The sequence below is a fragment of the Triticum urartu genome, chromosome 6 (assembly GCF_003073215.2).
Source record: "Triticum urartu cultivar G1812 chromosome 6, Tu2.1, whole genome shotgun sequence".
NCBI classification, from domain to species: Eukaryota; Viridiplantae; Streptophyta; class Magnoliopsida; order Poales; family Poaceae; genus Triticum; species Triticum urartu.
The window spans coordinates 101,452,420-101,475,943 of NC_053027.1; the positions used below are offsets into that span (position 1 = coordinate 101,452,420).

General features: G+C 46.6%; 1 non-coding gene and 2 pseudogenes across 1 annotated transcript; 1 reads left to right on the plus strand and 2 right to left on the minus strand.

Annotated features, from left to right (window-relative positions):
• The first annotated feature begins 14,698 nt into the window (after positions 1 to 14,698).
• LOC125516631 lies at positions 14,699 to 15,769 on the plus strand (annotated as a pseudogene).
• A 5,888-nt stretch (positions 15,770 to 21,657) lies between these two features.
• On the minus strand, positions 21,658 to 21,841 carry LOC125517850 (annotated as a pseudogene).
• Positions 21,842 to 22,469: 628 nt separating this feature from the next.
• Positions 22,470 to 22,663, minus strand: LOC125517848. Its single transcript, XR_007287847.1, has one exon. It is a non-coding gene; the product is annotated as a U2 spliceosomal RNA (small nuclear RNA).
• Between the last annotated feature and the right edge of the window lie 861 nt (positions 22,664 to 23,524).

Below are 23,524 nucleotides of genomic sequence, written 5' to 3' on the forward strand. Positions count from 1 at the left end.
TACGTACATTGCGCGAGTGTAAAAAAAGCTGTCGCCTCACGTGCGGGTACGTCGCGGGAGCGGGGCTGGGGGAGGGTGAGGGGGAATGACCATCCTACCCTTTTTAAGTTTTTAAATGAAGGGGTATAAGACGAGCTGAACCATTGATGTGTCCAGGGGGGTTGTACCGAAGAAGAAGTGTTATTGAAATTACTGTGCACACGATCTTTCATGCATGATTTGTCAACAACAGGGTTTTGAAGCCACACAGATTGAAAAAGGAGGCAATCCAATGGTGCACGTGACTTGTCATGTGTGATTTATCATCTCATAGCAGTGCTCCTTTTCTTTGAAAAAACATTTTGTAATTAATTGAAAAGTTGAATACAATCATTCATTACAGGGATGGAAAACTATTACACAGAAGGCCATCTCATATATTAGCAAAACAAAACTTAGCTATTTGGTGATCCACCTCATTTGCTTGTCTACTAATCTTTGCCAGCTTAAAGTCTGGAAGAAAGTTGGTAAGGGCTTCCTTCTTTTTCGACAAGGGGCGCTTTATTACTTAAAAGATTTAAGCATTACACCTGGCCTCTGCATTACTAAGATGCACACAGCCAAAAAATGTCTTCTCGCACAAATGAAAAATAAAGAGACGAAATACAAAAACATGAAGAGTCTGTATAACGCCTAAAGCGGAGGGGGATCAATCCTAAGATCATGTTGCCACCCATGCTGGGTAAAAGTATCCCTCGCCGTAGCCTCCAATCGTGTACACACCTCCATAAATAGGTCTCGATTCTCCACGCGTTGTAGAGAGGACCATAAACGAAGAGTCCCGGTACATCTGTAGAGAACCTGCATCAGGGAAGTACTTTTATCGTTAAAAACCTTATCATTTCTACATAGCCAAAGCGACCAAATAACGGCAAGCGCTCCCACCCTGAGAAAAGTTCTAAACCTGTCATCAATCCCGTGTAACCAGTTGCCAAATACATTAGCAACACTACAAGGAGGATACAAGCTAGAAGCTATTTGGATGACTGACCATATAGAACGAGCCAATTTGCATTGGAAGAATAAATGTTTTATTGTCTCATCATGGTGACAAAATACACATTGCGGACTTCCATGCCAATTCCTCTTAATAAGGTTATCTTTAGTAAAAATGACTCCGCGACGGAGATACCATGCAAAAAATTTCCCCGGGCTTCCTTCTTGGCATCCACATGAGAAGACCAGTCAAGATTATCATGCGCAAGGAGAGAAAGCACAAAAGAGCAGTCTGTTTCCAAAATAACAAGCTTATGGAGAGTGATACCGATATATAGACCTGCGAGACATGCCTGGAATTAGTTGATTATGCAGTGCTCCTTGATTATCAATGACTGGTAATGTACTGCTGATGTGCAAGTTAGCGCCATTTCAATTTTATGTCACTGATGCATGTAACATGAGATTAGTGTTATAGTAATTGTTGGCATAGTTAATCTTCATTTTTAACGTGTTCAGGACGTGTTACCGACTGATATCTAATTTTTTTTGCATATCTCACTTGCGCCAATCAGCCCATGATGCCGCCGATGGAGAGCATTAGTCAGAGTTGATCGAGTACTCCAATTGCTTGAAGATGATGCAAATAGCAGTCTCATGGTACATGAGTTGGTGCATTACATAACTATGCCTTGTTGTATGTACCATATCATTTGTTTATTTTCTTGTACCAAAATTTATCTTATAGTATGTATATTTACAAGGGTACATTTAATGAGGATATATTACAGAAGAAAATAGACATAGCAAACCTAATGTTTGAACAAAAAAAGATGGGAAGGTAGAACATTTACCTGCATAGTTGAAGATGAATGAAGAAATAATGTCGTGTAGAAAATTTACATATGAGAAACATCGTAGCCCTTGAATGTTCTCGAGGAATATTGGAATCCTCTAGCCTGTAAGAAGGTAAGACATGGTGAAACAGTGGGCTGATGAAGTGCTTTCCACCGCTAACTTTGTCAAACAAATTTAGGATGGACATTGATGTCTTGTAAATAGCTTTGGATGAAAATTAAATCATAGTTGCACCGAGTCAAACTATTATATGGTAATAAAGTGGGGTGCTATCGTTAATTCTTTCATGGTTTCATAGTGTTGGGGATCATAGCAAAAATTTAAAATTTTCTACGCATCACCAAGATCAATCTATGGAGTAATCTAGCAACGAGGGGAAGGGGAGTGCATCTACATACCCTTGTAGATCGCTAAGCGGAAGCGTTGCAAGAACGCGGATGAAGGAGTCGTACTCGCAGTGATTCAGATCGCGATTGATTCCAATCTAACGCCGAACAACGGCGCATCCGCATTCAACACACGTGCAGCCCGGTGACGTCTCCCACGCGTTGATCCAGCAAGGGGAGAAGGAGAGGTTGGGGAAGACTCCATCCAGCAGCAGCACGACGGCGTGGTGGTGAAGGAGGAGCGTGGCAATCCTGCAGGGCTTCGCCAAGCACCGCGGGAGAGGAGGAGGACTTGGGAGAGGGGGAGGGCTGTGCCAGAACTTGGGTGCGGCTGCCCTCCTAACCCCCACATATATATAGGGGCAAGGGAGACGGGGACCGGCCCCCTCAGATCCAATCTGAGGAGGGGGCGGCGGCCAGGGGGGTTGCCTTGCCCCCCAAGGCAAGGGGGCGCCCCCCTTTAGGGTCCCCCCAAACCATAGGCGCATGGGCCCTAGGGGGGAGGCGCCCAGCCCACTAAGGGGCTGGTCCCTCTCCACACACAGCCCATAGGGCCCTCGGGGGCAGGTGGACCCTCCCGGTGGACCCTCGGAACCCCTTCGGTGGTCCCGGTACAATACTGGTAACCCGCCGAATTATTCCGGTGACCGTATGATGACTTCCCATATATAAATCTTTACCTCCGGACCATTCCGGAACTCCTCGTGACGTCCGGGATCTCATCCGGGACTCCGAACAACATTCGGTAACCACGTACATCTATTCCCTATAACCCTAGCGTCATCGAACCTTAAGTGTGTAGACCCTACGGGCTCGGGAGTCATGCAGACATGGCCGAGACAACTCTCCGGTCAATAAACAACAGAGGGATCTGGATACCCATGTAGGCTCCCACATGCTCCACGATGATCTCATCGGATGAACCACGATGTCAAGGATTCAATCAATCCCGTATACAATTCCCTTTGTCTATCGGTATGATACTTGCCTGAGATTCGATCGTCGGTATCCCGATACCTTGTTCAATCTCGTTACCGGCAAGTCTCTTTACTCATTCCGTAACACATCATCCTGTGATCAACTCCTTGGTCACATTGTGCACATTATGATGATGTCCTACCGAGTGGGCCCAGAGATACCTCTCCATTACACGGAGTGACAAATCCCAGTCTCGATTCGTGCCAACCCAACAGACACTTTCGGAGATACCCGTAGTGCACCTTTATAGCCACCCAGTTACGTTGTGACGTTTGGCACACCCAAAGCAGTCCGACGGTATCCGGGAGTTCCACAATCTCATGGTCTAAGGAAATGATACTTGACATTAGAAAAGCTTTAGCATACGAACTACACGATCTTGTGCTAGGCTTAGGATTGGGTCTTGTCCATCACATCATTCTCCTAATGATGTGATCCCGTTATCAACGACATCCAATGTCCATGGTCAGGAAATCGTAACCATCTATTGATCAACGAGCTAGTCAACTAGAGGCTTACTAGGGACATGGTGTTGTCTATGTATCCACACATGTATCTGAGTTTCCTATCAATACAATTCTAGCATGGATGATAAACGATTATCATGAACAATGAAATATAATATAATAATAACTAATTTATTATTGCCTCTAGGGCTTGTTTCCAACAGTCTCCCACTTGCACTAGACTCAATAATCTAGTTCACATCGCCATGTGATTAACACTCACAGGTCACATCGCCGTGTGACCAACATCCAAAGAGTTTACTAGAGTCAATAATCTAGTTCACATCACTATGTGATTAACACTCAATGAGTTCTGGGTTTGATCATGTTATGCTTGTGAGAGAGGTTGTAGTCAACGGGTCTGCAATATTCAGATCCCTATGTATTTCGCAAAACTTTATGTCATATCGTAGATGCTGCTACCACGTTTCACTTGGAGTTATTCCAAATTGTTGCTCCATTATACGTATCCGGTATCTCTACTCAGAGCTATCCGGATAGGTGTTAAGCTTGCATCGACGTAACTCTTTACGTCGAACTCTTTATCACCTCCATAACCGAGAAACATTTCCTTATTCCTCTAAGGATAATTTTGACCGCTATCTAGTGATCCACTCCTAGATCACCTTTGCACCCTCTTGCCAGACATGTGGCAAGGCACACATCAGGTGCGGTACTCAGCATGGCATATCGTATAGAGCCTATGACAAAAGCATAGGGGACGACCTTCGTCCTTCCTCTTTCTTCTGCCGTGGTCAATCTTTGAGTCTTACTCAACTTCACACCTTACAACTCAGGTAAGAATCCCTTCTTTGACTGATCTATTTTGAACTCCTTCAATAACATGTCAAGGTGTGCGTTCTTTGAAAGTATCATCAGGCGTCTTGATCTATCTCTATAGATCTTGATGCCCAATATGTAAGCAGCTTTATTCAGGTCTTCCTTTGAAAATCACTCTTCAAACAACGGTTTATGCTTTCCAGAAATTCTACATTATTTTGAAACAACAATATGTCATCCACATATACTTATCAAAAATGTTGTAGTGCTCCCACTCACTTTCTTATAAATACAAGTTTCTAGCAAACATTGTATAAACCTAAAAGCTTTGATCACTCCATCAAAGCATATATTTCGACTCCGAGATGCTTGCTCTAGTCCATAGAAGGATTGCTGGAGCCAGCATACCTTTTAGCATCCTTAGGATCGACCAAACTTTGATTGTATCACATACAACTCTTTCTTATGAAGACTAGTAAGAAAACTTGTTTTTGACATCCATCTGTCAGATTTCATAATCGAAAAATACAGCTAATGCTAACATGATTCCGACAAACTTAAGCATCGCTACGGGTGAGAAATTCTCATCGTAGTCAACTCCTTGAACTTGTGAAAAGACTCTTTCCTACAAGTCGAGCTTCATAGATGGTAACATTACCATCCACGTCCGTCTTCTTCTTAAATATCCATTTATCTCAATGACTTGCCGATCATTAGGCAAGTCCACCAAAGTCCATGCTTTGTTCTGATACATGGATCCTATCTAGGATTTCATGGCTTCTAACCATTTGTCGGAATACGGGCCCACCATTGCTTCTCCATAGTTCGTAGGTTCATTGTTGTCCAACAACATGATATCTAAGACAGGATTACCGTACCACTCAGGAGTAGTACATATCCCTGTCGACCTATGAGGTTCGATAGCAACTTGATCCGAAGCTTCATGATCACTATCATTAACTTCCTCTTCAACAGACGTAGGCTCCACAGAAAACTTCTTTCTGTGTTGCATCACTCTCTGGTTGAAGTAAAGGTTCGACAACCTCATCAAGTTCTATCTTCCTCCCACTCAATTCTTTCGAGAGAAACTCCTTCTCGAGAAAGGACCCGTTCTTAGCGACAAACAATTTTCCCTCGGATCTGAGATAGAAGGTATACCCAACTGTCACCTTTGGGTATCCTATGAAGATGTGTTTGTCCGCTTTTGGGTTCGAGCTTCTCCGGCTAAAGCCTTAAGCATCGCAGCCCCAAACATTAGGAAACGGCAACTTTGGTTTCTTGCCAAACCATATTCATACGACGTCGTCTCAACGGACTTAGATGGTGTCCTATCTAAAGTGAATGCAGTTGTCTCTAATGCATAACCTCAAAATAATAGTGGTAGATCGGTAAGAGACATCATAGATCGCACCATATCTCATAAGGTTCGATTATGACGTCCAGATACACCATTACGCTGTGGTGTTCCAGGTGGCTTCAACTGCGAAACAATTCCACACTGTCTTAAGTGATTGCCAAACTCATAACTCAAAAAATCCCCCTTTGATCAGATCGTAGGAACATGATCTTCTTGTTATGATGATTCTTAACTTCACTCTGAAATCGCTTGAACTTTTCAAACGTTTCAGACTTGTGCTTCATTACGTAAATATACCTATATTTACTCAAATCATCAGTGAAGATGAGAAAATAGCGATATCCACCGCACGCTTCAATTCTCATTGGATCACACGCATCAGCATGTATGATTTCCAACAAGTCACTTGCCCGTTTCATTGTACCTGAAAACGGGGTCTTAGTCATCCTGCCCATGAGACATGGCTCGCATGTGTCAAGCGATTCAAAATCAAGTGACTCCAAACATCCATCGACATGGAGTTTCTTCATGCATCTTACGACAATATGACCTAAGCGGCAGTGCCACAAGAAAGTGGTACTATCATTATTAACTCTACATCTTTTGGCGTGAACATGCGTATTACCACGACCGAGATTCAATGAACCATTCACATAGGGTGCATGACCATGAAAGGTATTATTCATGTAAACAGAATAACCATTATTCTCTAACTTAAATGAATAACTGTATTGCAATGAACATGATCTAATCATATTCATGCTCAACGTAGACACCTGATAACATTTATCTAGGTTCAATACTAATCCCGAAGGTAGATAGAGCGTGCGATGGTGATCTCATCAACTTTGGAAACACTTCCAACACACATCGTCACCTCGCCCTTAGCTAGTCTCCGTTTAGTCCGTAGCTTTTGCTTCAAGTCACCAATAATAGCAACTGAACCGGTATCCAATACCCAGGTGCTACCAGGAGTACTAGTGAGGTACACATTAATAACACGTATATACTTTGTTGAAGTTTCCAGCCTTCTTATCTACCATGCATTTGGGGTAATTCCGCTACCAGTGACCGTTCCCCTTACAATAGAAGCACTTAGTCTCGGGTTTGGGTTCAACCTTGGGTTCCTTCACTGGAGCGGCAACTGGTTTGCCATCCATGAAGTTTCCCTTCTAGCCCTTGCCCTTCTTGAAACCAGTGGTCTTGTTACACCATCAACACTTGATGCTCCTTCTTGATTTCTACCTTTTGCGGTCTTAAGCACCGCGAACAGCTCCGGGATCAACTCCATCCCTTGCATGTCGTAGTTCATCATGAAGATCTAGTAGCTGAGTGATAGTGGCTAGAGAACTCTATCAATCACTATCTTATCTGGAAGTTTAACTCCCACTTGATTTAAGTGATTGTAGCACCCAGACATTCTGAGCACATGCTCACTAGCTGAGCTATTCTCCTCCATCTTGTTGGCAAAAGAACTTGTCAGAGGTCTCATACCTCTCAACACGGGCATGAGCCTGAAATCCCAATTTCAGCTCTTGGAACATCTCATATGTCTTATGGCGTTCAAAACGTCATTGGAATCCCGATTCTAAGCCGTAAAGTATGGTGCACTAAACTATCAAGTAGTCATCGGGATGTGTCTGTCAGGTGTTCACAACATCCACAGACGACGTTGTAGGGGTTTGCACATCGAGCGGTGCATCAAAGACGTAAGCCTTCTGTGTAGTAGTGAGGACACTCCTCGGACTACGGACCCAGTCCGCATCATTGCTTACAATATCTTTCAACTTAGTCTTTCTCTAGGAACGTATTGAAACAGGGAGCTACAACGTGAGCTATTTATCTACAACATATTTGCAAAGACAATTTAGACTATGTTCATGATAATTAAGTTCATCTAATCAAATTATTTAATGAACTCCCACTCAGATAGACATCCCTCTAGTCATCTAAGTGATACATGATCCGAGTCAACTAGGCCGTGTCCGATCATCACGTGAGACGGACTAGTCATCATCGATGAACATCTTCATGTTGATCGTATCTTCTATACGACTCATGTTTGACCTTTCGGTCTTCCGTGTTCCAAGGCCATGTCTGTACATGCTAGGCTCGTCAAGTCAACCTAAGTGTATTGCGTGTGTAAATCTGGCTTACACCCATTGTATTCGAACGTTAGAATCTATCACACCCGATCATCACATGATGCTTTGAAACAACGAACCTTCGCAACGGTGCACAGTTAGGGGGAACACTTTCTTGAAATTATTGTGAGGGATCATCTTATTTAAGCTACCATCGTTCTAAGCAAATAAGATGTAAAACATGATAAACATCACATGTAATCAAATAGTGACATGATATGGCCAATATCATTTTGCTCCTTTTGATCTCCATCTTCGGGCGCCATGATCATCATCATCACCGGCATGACACCATGATCTCCATCATCGTGTCTTCATGAAGTCGTCTCGTCAACTATTACTTCTACTACTATGGCTAACGGTTTAGCAATAAAGTAAAGTAATTACATGACGTTTAAGTTGGCACGCATGTCATAAATAAATTAAGACAACTCCTATGGCTCCTGCCGGTTGTCATACTCATCGACATGCAAGTCGTGATTCCTATTACAAGAACATGATCAATCTCATACATCACATATATCATTCATCACATCCTTTTGGCCATATCACATCACAAGGCATATGTTGCAAAAACAAGTTAGACGTCCTCTAATTGTTGTTGCAAATTTTTACGTGGCTGCTATAGGTTTCTAGCAAGAACGTTTCTTACCTACACCAAAACCACAATGTGATATGCCAATTTCTATTTACCCTTCATAAGGACCCTTTTCATCGAATCCGATCCGACTAAAGTGGGAGAAACAGACACCCACTAGCCACCTTATGCAACTAGTGCATGTCATTCGGTGGAACCTGTCTCACGTAAGAGTACGTGTAAGGTCGGTCCGGGCCGCTTCATCCCACGATGCCGCCGAATCAAGATAAGACTAGTAACGGCAAGTAAATTGACAAAATCGACGCCCACAACAACTTGTGTTCTACTCATGCATAGAAACTACGCATAGACCTGGCTCATGATGCCACTGTTGGGGATCGTAGCAGAAATTTAAAATTTTCTACGCATCACCAAGATCAATCTATGGAGTAATCTAGCAATGAGGGGAATGGGAGTGCATCTACATACCCTTGTAGATTGCTAAGCGGAAGCGTTGCAAGAACGCGGATGAAGGAGTCGTACTCGCAACGATTCAGATCGCGTTTGATTCCGATCTAAGCGCCGAACAACGGCGCCTCCGCGTTCAACACACGTGCAGACCGGTGATGTCTCCCATGCCTTGATCCAGCAAGGGGAGAAGGAGAGGTTGGGGAAGACTCCATCTAGCAGCAGCACGACAGCGTGGCGGTGAAGGAGGAGCGTGGCAATCCTGCAGGGCTTCGCCAAGCACCGCGGGAGAGGAGGAGGACTTGGGAGAGGGGGAGGGCTGCGCCATAACTTGGGTGCAGCTGCCCTCCTAACCCCCACATATATATAGGGGCAAGGGAGAGGGGTCCGGCGCCCTCAGATCCAATCTGAGGAGGGGCGGCGGCCAGGGGGGTTGCCTTGCCCTCCAAGACAAGGGGGGCGCCGCCCTTTAGGGTTCCCCCAAAACCTAGGCGCATGGGCCCTAGGGGGGAGGCGCCCAACCCACTAAGGGGCTGGTCCCTCTCCACACACAGCCCATAGGGCCCTCCGGGGCAGGTGGACCCTCCTGGTGGACCCCCGGAACCCCTTCGGTGGTCCTGGTACAATACCGGTAACCCCCTGAATTATTCCGGTGACCGTATGATGACTTCTCATATATAAATCTTTACCTCCGGACCATTTCGGAACTCCTCGTGACGTCCGGGATCTCATCCGGGACTCCAAACAACATTCGGTAACCACGTACATCTATTCCCTATAACCCTAGCATCATCGAACCTTAAGTGTGTAGACCCTACGAGCTCGGGAGTCTTGCAGACATGGCCGAGACAACTCTCCGGTCAATAACCAACAGAGGGATCTGGATACCCATGTTGGCTCCCACATGCTCCACGATGATCTCATCGGATGAACCACGATGTCAAGGATTCAATCAATCCCGTATACAATTCCCTTTGTCTATCGGTACGATACTTGCCCGAGATTCGATCGTCGGTATCCCGATACCTTGTTCAATCTCGTTACCGGCAAGTCTCTTTACTTGTTCCGTAACACATCATCCCATGATCAACTCCTTGGTCACATTGTGCACATTATGATGATGTCCTACCGAGTGGGCCCAGAGATACCTCTCCGTTACACAGAGTGACAAATCCCAGTCTCGATTCGTGCCAACCCAACAGACACTTTCGGAGATACCCGTAGTGCACCTTTATAGCCACCCAGTTACGTTGTGACGTTTGGCACACCCAAGGCACTCCTACGGTATCCGGGAGTTGCACAATCTCATGGTCTAAGGAAATGATACTTGACATTAGAAAAGCTTTAGCATACGAACTACACGATCTTGTGCTAGGCTTAGGATTGGGTCTTGTCCATCACATCATTCTCCTAATGATGTGATCCCGTTATCAACGACATCCAATGTCCATGGTCAGGAAACCGTAACCATCTATTGATCAACGAGCTAGTCAACTAGAGGCTTACTAGGGACATGGTGTTGTCTATGTATCCACACATGTATCTGAGTTTTCTATCAATACAATTCTAGCATGGATAATAAACGATTATCATGAACAATGAAATATAATATAATAATAAATAATTTATTATTGCCTCTAGGGCATATTTCCAACACATAGGTCAATAACTGATTTTTTGACATGGTCTTATAAGGTCAAGAAACATTAAAATCAACCAGGAGAATTAGATGGTGCCACATGCATGGCAGTTATTTGGCATCACGAAGGTGTTTAAACATTCGACATATTAAATATCGTATGATTTTCCCAAAAGATTTTTTGTTGTTGCTCTAATTCTTGATTTTATCATGTAGGTGTGATTTAATAATTTTAATACAAATTTCCCAAGGGAATTGGAGTAAAGTTATTTCGTATAGCTATGTAAATCTATGAACTATATAGAATTCTTGTGAATTTATATATGGTAAGGTCATGCTAATTCCAATACAAAAAACTTAAGTTGTTGAAGTGTTTTTGTTTCCTGTGATTTTTGGATGTTGTGAATGAATGAATATGCCATGTCTTGGAAATTTATGTTCCCAGTACTTGTCCTGTGGTCAAATAGCGCTCATGACTATTGTTCCCAGTGCCTTACTACAAGCCCGGCTTTCAATAGAAGCGAGCAATGCAAACAGAAGGCTACATTTTCTTCGGCTTGTACTTGATGAGCAGCTCATTTTGGAAAGATTAGCATGTCTCAACAACATCTCTTTTTTTGCATTCCAGCGAATAAATATGTCAGAAAAAATTCAATAAGGTACTGGCAATGTCGTCCTAATGATGTGGTTTAAGTTTGATTGATCCATGCTAGTTGATTTGAAACAAATTAGAGCACCACACGTGTCCCATGAACTACCAGGATGCGGTGTCCATGAGGCGAGAATGTGATGACAATGGGGATCTATAGGAGAGATATGGAGACTTGTTGTGATTTTGCAAGGATAGAACATGGGCTATAGGTAAATAAGCGAGTGAGTTGATCATGTCCCTTAGATGTAGATCCAAATGCCACCCAATCCATGAGCAGCGTATTATCAGAAGGACCATATCACTAGATATTTCCCCGTGTAAATTACTCCCTCTCTTCCTTTATATAAGGAGTATTTTTTGGGCGCGGTGACCAAGGCACATAATCGAGGAGAATTTTGGACGAAAATACCCTTGACAAATTAGGTAGTTAGCGGCAACTAAATAACCAATGGAGTATGTGCAAATTTTATCATTCTTTCTTTCTTTTTTTCACTTTCTTTCTTCTTATGGAGTGGTACCAATGCCACTATACTTCATTTCTTCTTAGAAAATGTCTTTTTTGTGTGTGTTTGTAAGTAAGTATACTTGCAAGTACGATACACCTGAAGGAAATATGCCCTAGAGGCAATAATAAAGTTGTTATTTATATCCTTATATCATGATAAATGTTTATTATTCATGCTAGAATTGTATTAATCAAAAACTTAGTACATGTGTGCATACATAGACAAACAGAGTGTCACTAGTATGTCTCTACTTTACTAGCTCGTTGAATCAAAGATGGTTAAGTTTCCTAGCCATAGACATGAGTTGTCATTTGATTAACGGGATCACATTATTAGAGAATGATGTGATTGACTTGACCCATTCCGTTAGCTTAGCACTTGATCATTTAGTATATTGCTATTGCTTTCTTCATGACTTATATGTGTTCCTCTGACTATGAGATTATGCAACTCCCGAATACCGGAGGAACACTTTGTGTGCTACCAAATGTCACAACGTAACTAGGGGATTATAAAGATACTCTACAGGTGTCTCCGATGGTACTTGTTGAGTTGGCATAGATCGAGATTAGGATTTGTCACTCCGATTGTCGGAGAGGTATCTCTGGGCCCTCTCGGTAATGCACATCATTATAAGCCTTGCAAGCAATGTAACTAATGAGTTAGTTGCGGGATGATGCATTACGGAACGAGTAAAGAGACTTGCCCGTAACGAGATTGAACTAGGCATTGAGATACCGACGATCGTATCTCGGGCAAGTAACATATCGATGACAAAGGGAACAACGTATATTGTTATGTGGTTTGACCGATAAAGATCTTCGTAGAATATGTAGGAACCAATATGAGCATCCAGATTCCGATATTGGTTATCGACCAGAGATGAGTCTCGGTCATGTCTACATAGTTCTCAAACCCGTAGGGTCCGCACGCTTAACGTTCCGTGACGATTTGTATTATGAGTTATGTAATTTGATGACCGAAGTTTGTTCGGAGTCCCGGATGAGATCGGGGACATGACGAGGAGTCCCAAAATGGTCGAGGCGTAACGATCGACATATTGGAAGGCTATATTCGGACATCGGAAAGGTTCCGAGTGATTCGGGTATTTTTCGGAGTACTGGAGAGTTGCGTGAATTCGTATCGGGCCTTAATGGGCCATACGGGAAACGAGAGAAAGGCCTCAAGGATGGCCGCACCCCTTCCCCATGGATTGGTCCGAATTGGACTAGGGAAAGGGGGGCGCCCTTTCCTTCCTTCTCCTTCTCCCTTCCCTTTTTCCTATTCCATGTGGGAGGTGGAATCCTACTAGGACTAGGGAGTCCTAGTATGAATCTACACTTTGGGCGCGCCCTATGAGGGCCGGCCTCCTCCTCCCTCCATCTTTTATATACGTGGCCAGGGGGCACCCCATAGACACACAAGTTGATCATTGATCTCTTAGCCGTGTGCGGTGCCTCCCTCCACCATAATCCACCTCGGTCATATCGTAGCGGTGCTTAGGCGAAGCCCTGTTCCGGTAGCATCATCATCACCGTCATCACGCCGTCGTGCTGACGAAGCTCTCCCTCGACACTCTGTTGGATCGTGAGTTCGTGGGACGTCACCGAGCCGAACGTGTGCAGATCGCGGAGGTGTTGTACTTTCGGTACTAGGATCGGTTGATCGTGAAGACGTACGACTACATCAACCGTGTTGTCATAACGCTTCCGCTTACGGTCTACGAGGGTACGTAGATAATACTCTTTCCTCTCGTTGCTATGCATCACCATGATCTTGCGTGTGTGTAGGAATTTTTTTGAAATTACTGCGTTAACCCAACAACACCATGTGTGTAAATTATAGTAGAGAGCAAAAATTGCACTGCATAAACTTATTATTTGCATATTACAAAATGTGCAATTTTAGGGCAAACTTATGCAAGTTTTTTTGTTTTCTTTTTTTAAGGTTTTCATTCTTCCGTAAAAAACTTCATTTTTTATTTTGATTTTTAATTTCCTTTCTTCTTAAAGGATTTCATACTTCCATAGAAAACTTTGTTTTTTTATTTTCTTTCTTCTTAAAATGTGTCATTCTTCCCTATAGAACTTCGTTATTTTATTTTTATTTTGTTTCTTTTTAAAGGGTTTCATTCTTCCCTAGAAAATTTCATTATTATTTTTTCTTCTTAAAGGGTTTCATTCTTCCCTAGAAAACTTCATTATTTTACTTCCATTTTAATTTTTTCAATTTCTTTATTTAAGGGTAATACCAATATTGTTCCACTATTATACTGTTATTCATGCATATTATAAAAAGTGTAATTTATGCGCAAAATGTGTGCCAATTTTATTATTATTATTTTCATCTTCTTCTTCTTAAAGGATAATACCAATGCCAGTAATTAATTACTCCCTCCGTCCCATAATGTAAGACTTCATTATGGGACGGAGGGAGTATTTCTTAGAAGACTTCATTTAAAAAAAATCCGTGCGTAGTACACAAGCACATACTATACAAAACGTTTGTAAATTATACTAGGTTGTGAAAATTGCACTATTATATGTTTATTCTTTGTGTATTACAAAAAGTGCAAATTGAGTGTAAAGTTGTTTGCAAGTTTTTTGTCTTTCTATAAAGGGCAATACCAATGGTACAAATACATTTTTCTTAGAAAACTTTGTTATTTTATTTTTTATGTCCATACAATCACTAAAGACTTGTACAAATATGTGTGTGCTTTATGCAAAAAAAAAATCCATCAAACTAGAAAGTTCAACTGGAATGTTGATGTTAGTCCCCTCAAAAAAAGAAAGAAAAGAATGATGATGTTAGTGTGACCCATCCATCATACATGCATGACACGTCGAACATTGCATGGACACATGCATGCATGTACCCAGCCAGGCATAGCGTGGCCACACGGATAGTCTTCGCCGTCGAAGCTCGGCCCTTCCGCCTGCCCGTCGCCGCCGGTCACCAGACTCACCACAGCTCCTGCGGCAAGTGGCTTGTCTTCGAGCGTGACGACGGCGCATAATCGCTGCTGGACCCGTTCTCCGACGCCACGGCACCCGTGGCGCTACTCCCCAGCCTGTCCAGCGTGTGTGTCCGTCACGAGCCCATCGTGGCCGTGGCCGAGCGGGAGTTGCTGGAGTGCAGGTATTCGTTGACCCCGCGTGAGAGAGACGCCGAGCCACAGACAGCGGTGTCCTTACTCAAGCTCGTGGTCTGCTCGGCCCGCCTGGTCGCCGCGGTCGTTGGCCAAGGGCGGCACGGCAAGCTCGCGCTGTGCCGGCTGGGCGCTCCTGCGTGGTCGCTGAGCGGCCGAGACCAATGGAGGCGGCTCAAAGACATGGCCTTCTACAGGCGCAAGCTGTACGCCGTCGACCAGAACGAAGACCTGCTCGCGGACACCGTCGCTGACAACGGCAGCGACGACGAGCTTCCGACCATCTCTCGGCTTGACCGCGTCATAAAGGGCCGTCCCCCGCCGTCGAGCCAGTTTCGCCGCGCCACGCTGCACTACCTCGTCTAGTCCGGCGACGGCGCGCTGCTGATGGTCCGCAGAGAGATCTCCCGCGTACGCATGCAGCGGGCTGCGCCGGTCACGCCGGTCACGCCGGAAGGCGCAATGGACAAGGACATCACCGTGTTCAGGGCTGACTTCGGCAGGTCGAGGTGGAAGGAGGAGAGGGGCGCCCTCGGCGGCGACCAAGCTCTGTTCGTCGGGCGGTGGTGCTCCAGGGCCGTGCGCGTGCCGGACGAGCGCAGGAAGGAGTGGGCGGACCGCATCTTCTTCCTGCAAGACGGCACAGGCGAGGAGTGGCACGTCAGGCGGTTGCGCTATTCTGTGAGCGTCTACATGGTGAAAGGAGGCAACTTCAGTTGGTCCGACCTCCCGGCCAGAGGGAGGGCGGAGTCGCTCCTGCCGGTGATGGCGTCGCCGAACGGGGACTGTTAGACTTGTGGTTTGGTGGAAACTGGCTCAACGCATCTGGTGCGTGGCCTATCATTTTATATAGGGTATCAAGAGATACAATACAGGTACAAATGCAGTTGTGGTACAATATACAGTCTAACACCCTCCCTTAATCTTAACTGTGGCCTGAGGTATTCAGTAAGTTAAGATTGCATCTACAGCCTATGAACAAAGAAAGAGACAACCGTTTGGTGAAGATATCAGCAAGTTGATCCTTGGAGGAGATGAACTTGATCTGCAGGAACTTCTGTGCAACACGTTCTCTCACAAAATGATAATCAACTTCGATGTGTTTCGTTCGGGCATGAAATACCGGATTCGATGGAAGATATGTGGCACTGATGTTGTCACACCAAAGGACAGGAGGCTGACTGTGAGAGATTTTCAATTCTCGAAGAAGAGACTGGACCCAAATAAGCTCAGCAATGGCATCAGCAACCGCCTTGTACTCAGCTTCAGTGTTACTCCGAGAAACTGTGGCCTGTTTCCGAGCACTCCAGGCGATCAGATTAGGACCAAAGAATACTGCATATCCCCCCGTGGATCTCCTGTCATCTGGGTTACCAGCCCAGTCCGCATCACTGAAGGCCGAGAGCACACTAGAAGGCGCCGGCCGGAGATGAAGTCCATAAGAGGCAGTGGAGCGAACGTAACGCAGAATACGTTTGACGGGAGTCAAGTGAGGCTCTCGAGGGGCATGAAGATACTGACAAACACGGTTAACTGCATAGGAAATATCAGGCCGTGTGATGGTGAGGTACTGAAGAGCCCCAACAAGACTTCTGTACTCGGTAGCATCATCAGCAGAGAGGAGAGTCCTATCAGTAGCAGAAATAATCACAGTGGAGGACATGGGAGTAGTAGCAGCTTTGCGCTCCAACATGCCAGCACGCCGCAGGAGATCCTGAGAGTACTTCTGCTGAGAAAGAGCAAGACCATCATGTGGATACGTGACCTCCAGACCAAGAAAGTAATGAAGTTTGCCCAGATCCTTGACAGCAAAATCCGAACTGAGAGCCAGAACCAAACGATCAGTCGCCGCAACAGAGGAGCTGACAAGGATGATATCAACATAGACCAGAATGTACATGGTAACTTCCGGTCGCTGAAGAATAAACAGTGAAGTATTAGCAGTGGAGGGCACAAACCCATGAGCACGAAGCGCAGAGCCCAGCCGTGCATGCCAAGCACGAGGAGCCTGTTTGAGACCATAGAGCGCCTTTACCAGATGACAGAGATGCTGGGGACGATCAGGGTCAACATACCCAGGGGGCTGACGCATGTAGACTCCTCCTGAAGAACCTCATGAAGGAAGGCATTCTGAACATCCAATTGACGAAGGGACCAACCTCGTGTAACAGCAAGTGACAGGATCAGTCGAATAGTGGTTGGCTTAACAACAGGACTGAAGGTATCCTCGTAGTCAAGACCATACCGTTGCTTGAAGCCCTTAGCAACCAGCCGAGCTTTGTACCGCTCAATAGAACCATCTGCATGTCGTTTGACCTTGAAGACCCATTTGGAGTCAATGACGTTGATACCTGAATGGGGAGAGACCAGCTGCCAGGTGCCATTCTGACGAAGAGCCTGAATCTCAAGGTCCATAGCAGCACGCCAGTGAGGAATACTCATCGCTGCTTGATAGTGTCGAGGTTCCGCAGTAGGATCGGACTGCGCTTGAGCCAAGCAGGCAGCAATCCATGCAACAGTGCCATCAGTGTATTTCTTGGGCCGATGAATACCGCTCCGGCTACGTGTATGCGGTCGAAGGACCACAGGAGCTGGAGGCGGGTCAGCCGGTACCTCGTCAGGAGAGGCAGGCGACGATGCAGGAGACGGGCTCCCAAGCAGCGAGGCCGCAGGCGAGACAGGCACAAGCAAGGCCGGCCCAGGGGAGGAAGCTGACGCGGGCGAGGCGGGCCCGGGCGAGGCGGGCTCAGGCGAGGCCGGCCCAGGTGAGGCAGGCGAGGGCGTTGTGGATGGTGAAGACCGCGCAAGAGAGGCGGGAGGCAGTGGAGGCCCACTGTCAGGCGACCACACGGGCAACAGAGCACCTGGGCCAGGCAAAGCCGAGGAGGCGGCCTCGGGGCGCTCGCCCGCTGCATGTCCCATGCAGCGATCGACGTCGCCGTTACCAGAAGCAGGTGCGGGCGACTCCGGATCGTCAAGGAGCTCGAGGCGAGTGCCACGTCCGGTACCTGCACCGTGGTTAGGCAATAATACAGGCGAATATGCAACATCCTCAAGTTGATCAGGCGAAACAAAGGAGCTAGTAGTGGATGATGACAACGATGGGGAAGATGGCAGATTCGAAAAAGGAAACAGACTTTCGTCGAATACGACATCACGAGAAATATAGACTCTATTTGTTGGAACATGGAGACATTTGTAGCCTTTGTGGAGAGCACTATACCCAAGGAAGACACACTTTTTAGAGTGAAACTCAAGCTTGCGACTGTTATAGGGCCGAAGGTGCGGCCAACAAGCACATCCAAAAACCTTGAGGAAAGTATAGTCAGGGAGTTCATTAAACAGTAGTTCAAGCGGTGTCTTCATTTTTAATACTCGAGTAGGAGTTTGATTGATCAAGAAGCAAACAGTGGTAAAAGCATCACTCCAAAACCGAAAGGGCACGGAGGCATGAGCAAGAAGTGTAAGGCCAGCTTCAACTACGTGGCGGTGCTTGCGCTCAACGGCACCTATGTGGGCATGAAACACGATGAGATATCCCAAGCTTATTAAAGAAAGAATTGAGGTTGCAGTATTCGCCCCCCCCCCCCAATCTGACTGAACATGAATGATCTTATGCTGAAGGAGTCTCTCAACATGCAATTGAAATTGTAAAAACACACGAAACACATCAGCTTTGCTTTTTAAGAGATAAAGCCAGGTAAAGCGACTGTAGGCATCAATGAAGCTGACATAATATTTATGACCACTGACAGAGGTTTGGGTAGGGCCCCATACATCTGAAAACACAAGCTCTAATGGAGTAGTAACAACTCGAGATGAAGACACAAACGGTAACTCATGACTCTTTCCTTGTTGACATGCATCACAAATTGCTAAAGCTTTATTACTAGATGACGTAGGGAGCTCATGTCGATGCAAAACATGGCTAACTATGGGAGACACTGGATGACCAAGCCGGGCATGCCACTGGGATACCGACGTGCGAACAACGCTGAAGACCTCCGGAAGGGATGGCGCCTCCAACGCATACAGGCCCTGATGGATGCGACCTCTAAGCAGAACCTCCCGTGTGGCTCGATCCTTGACCAAGAGATGAAACGGGTGAAATTCACAGAACACATCATTATCATAAGTAAACTTACGAACAGATAGTAATGGACGAGTGACAAGTGGGACGTGAAGGACATTACGAAGGCGAAGGTGACGAGAGGAACTAGACAGTAGGGAGGCCTGACCAACATGAGTAATGGGCATACCTAAACCATCAGCGATGCGGACCTTGTCACGGCCGCGGTAGGGCTCCAGCGCCTGGAGTCGAGCAGCCTCATTGGTCAAGTGCTCCGTGGCACCCGTGTCGAGATACCAGGCAGGATCGATCTGATACGACGGTGTGTACCCGCCTGCACCGGGGTGGGTGCCGCCAGGATGGCCAGAGGAACTCTGTTCGACGATGGCAGCTTGCTTCTCGTTGCCGCGCCCGTCATTGCCGATGCCAAGAAAATCCTCTTGAAGCGACGATGGCAGCGAGAGGCATAGTGCCCGTGGATGCCACACAGCTGGCAGTCGATGTTGGGGCGGCCGTGGCGATCGGTGGCCACAGGAGGGCCACGGGATGGCGGTGATGTAGGGGGCTGGCGGCCACCACCTCCCATGGGTTGGCCAGTAGGAGGACGAGGTGGACGATGACCACCAGCACCGCGGTAGGCGGCATGGGCCTGAGGATCGTTCAGCTGCATCGCGGTATGACGGGCATCAATGCGTTGCTCGGTGGAGAGAAGGCGCGCATACAAGTCCCGGGGAGACAGGGGCGTCTCACGACCCCGCATCGCCTCAACGAGATTGTCGTAGTCCTGGTCGAGACCCCGAAGAACGAAGTCAGTGAACTCCGTATCACGAAGCGGCTCCCTGATAGCGGACAGGGTGTCGGCGATCGTCTTGGTCTTGTTGTAGTAGACGTGCGCAGAGGAGTCAAGCTTCTTGCACTCAAGAAGTTGTTGACGAAGAGCCGACGCGCGAGCCGAGGAGTTGGCCGAGAAGCTATCAGCCATCGTCGCCCAGACATCGAGGGACGTGGCGGCGAACACCACCAGCCCAACAACTCCTTCCGTGAGGGAGGACTGGAGCGCGGACAGGATGGCCTGGTCCTGTGCGACCCAGGCGCGGTGCGCGGGTTTTCGGCCGAGACCCAGGCGCCGGTGGCCGTGACCGCAGGGATGAGGCGGGGCGGACACGGGTGGCTCCCGTCGACGTAGCCTTCGAGATGACGGCTGTGAAGAAGCGGTAGGATCTGCGCCCGCCAATACAGGTAATTGTCCTGCGTGAGGCGCACCGTGATGAGGTGCGTGAGCTGATAGGGGCCAGTGCCCGGGCCGTCGGCGACCGGAGATCCAGCAGGGGCGACGACGTCTGCCGCGGTGGAGATGATGGGTGGCGGCACGGCCTCGGGCGCCGATGGGGCCGGGGGCGGCATCGTGCTGAACGGCACCAGCGGCGCCGATGCATGGGACGGCAGCGGAGGGATGAACCCTGGAGCAAACTGCGACGAGCCGAGGTACAGAGGGCGCGAGGTGGTGGACGCGGCCATCTGGCTCGTGGTGCTGGCGGCGAGGATCGCCGCGAGCTGGGGCGGGATGAAGGGCGCCACTGCGGGTGGTGGTGCGGAGGCGGTCAGGGTAGCGGAAGAGGCCGAGGAAGCGCCAGAGGAACTCATGGCAATGGCGATCTTGGCGGCGGCGCGGCAATCCAAGGAGGCGGCGGCGGCGGCCAAGGACAGAGGGCGGCGGCTAGGGTTTTAGAAAACCTAGTCTGATACCATGTTAGACTTGTGGTTTGGTGGAAACTGGCTCAACGCATCTGGTGCGTGGCCTATTACTTTATATAAGGTACCAAGAGGTACAATACAGATACAAATACAATTATGGTACAATATACAGTCTAACAGGGACGACTTGCCGGCCATATGGCTTTTCCCTCAAGATCGGCAACAACTGCATGTACAGCAGCAACTGCATATATGACTCCAAAGAGTTGAAATTTGAAAACGACTTAACGTACTACTGATTTTGTCAGTTGCTGCAGCCATCTTCTGAAGTTCATCTAGACTTAATGTCAGGGCAATGTGTAAACCAAAATATAGCAGAGTCCATTTTTCCAAGAATTCCTTTTCAGTGATGGGTTGCACATTATGGTTCAGAAGCTTGAATGGGCCACAAATCGCTGCAGTGCCTACTGATAACTGATGGTTCTTGCTTCACACGGTACTTCTATTCTCCAGCTCTGGAAAAGCTTTGTCAGGGAAGATAATGTACATGAGAAATTCAATAACAGATACATGCACGAGTAGAAGGAGATGATAGCTTCCTTTTATGCACAGATAGAACTTTCAAGATACGCCTGCTTCCATTTGTAAAATGGGGAGATTTCTAGTAGTTAATAAATGGACAATAATTCTGAGCTCAATGAGGAGGGCATTCACTGGCCTATAACTACAAGGCATAAGGCTTCCATATCAGATATGATTTTCATGAAGTGTGCAGACTACGATCAGTTATCAGGCAAAGGAGGCTCCTAATCGACTACAATTCCTGATATTAGCAAATTCCAACCTAGCATTCAACTAAATACGTAGCAGCTTACTTTCTAACGCTTTGTAAATTCAAATTTTAATCTTGTTTTGCTTGGGGTGCGCCTGCCTGGGCTGTAGTGCAACACCTAAGGGCCCCAATGGTAAGCCATTGTCCTGGACCCTCCCCCATAAAAAATAAATTTAATATCGTTTGGGCATTTGGCCCACATATCAGATATTAAACTGATAAGAATAAATACTACACTTGATCTTAGCCAAAAGGCAAAGAAAGATATGAGTTCTTCTGCTGCCCTGCCCCTCCTTTTATAGCTACCTTGCGGTGCCTTACGGTAGCAGACCGGAAAGTGGTTTAATGTATTGCCATTTCTCTGGGTGATTGCGGCAGTCTTTCTTCTCTTAAAAGAGATATTCATTCTTACTGTACTTTATTCTGTAGTTACAGTAAGTAGGGTTACAGTAAGCACAGATATTTATTCTTCTACATTACCGACACATTAGTCTTGTTCTTGTGCACTTACAAAAAGGTAAACGAGTTTATCTGAACAAGTTCCTGAAGTTGGGCAGCAACAGACACTACTCAACAGACACATCACATGGATAATGGAAGCGATTGAAAAAACAAATGCTGCTGGGATTCCTTGACTTGCTTGTTTAGGGGGCAATTAACCACTAGAAAAAAGGGCGAGGGTTAAACATCAATGTTTATTAATCTTAGCTTTGTTTAGGTGGTGTTTGCATTTTCCCATAGCTGCTGCAACGAGTTCCAAATAAATAGGGTCATACACACCAGCAATCAAAGTGTCATTACCCTTGCAAACTGTGGCAACTTGTAGAGGCCCTTCAAAAGAAATTCAAATATTTAAACTTAAACGAAGGACTTAAAACATTTTAACCTTGTTTTGATTGGGGTGCACCTACCTCAGCTGTAGTGCAACATCAAGAAGACACTTGAGAACCCCAATAGCAAGCCATTGTGATGGTCCTTTCCCATAAAAAATAAATTTAATATCATTATGGGCACATGGCCCACATATCAGATATTAAATTGATAAAAACAGATACTATATTGATCTTAGCCAAAAGGCCAAGAAAGATATGAGTTGCAATGATGCCCTGCATCTCGTTTTATAGCTTCCTCAACCGCCTCTCAACTCTCCGCAAGCGATGTGGAGCAAGCAGCCGCAAGCAACCTTTTTTTTTAAAATAGCCGCAAGCAATCTGTCGCCTCTCGTTTGGGCATGAACAGGCCCAGTAAGAACACAGCAGCACGCTTCCACGGCCTAATGCCCTGGCTGGCTTTTTCCAGTTCGTTTTGCTCGTTCCCCTAAAAAAAAAGCTCGTTTTGCTCGTTTTTTTCGCGGGGTAGCTCGATTCTGCTCGTTGTCTGACCGGCGATCTCAAAGGTGTCTGTGCGAGGCCAAAACTATAGCACACAAGGGACTTTTTTGGAATCAAATATGACGAAAAATGATTTTCCCCCACTTTGTATTACAAAGCAACCAACCGATACAACCGACGAATGGGGCTGGGGCGGAAGCAGCACAAACACGCCCAAAAGAAAAAGAAAAGAGAAAAAGAAAAGAAACAAATGCCGATAATGGCGGATCAACAAAAACGACGAAGCCTCATGACCGCTGCGTCCACCGGAGATCACCCACCAAGCTCCAAGACTCCGAAGTGCCGGTACTCAACAACACCTTCAAGAAGGGACGCGACGATGACGACGCTGCTGCCAAGGGTTTCCCCCGGTACACGGCGAGGAGAGAGGAAGGGTAGCCCCGACGCCCTCCAAGAAGGTCCGGCGGCACCCTCAGGCGCCACCGCGTCGGTGTCAGCCAAGCCAACAAAGATTCTCCCGATCCCAGCCTCTACCTCAGGCACTCCGGAGCTTGCCACCAGACCGACCACCACCCTGCGCCAACACGAACACGAAGCTTCCCACGCTGTCTCACCACAGC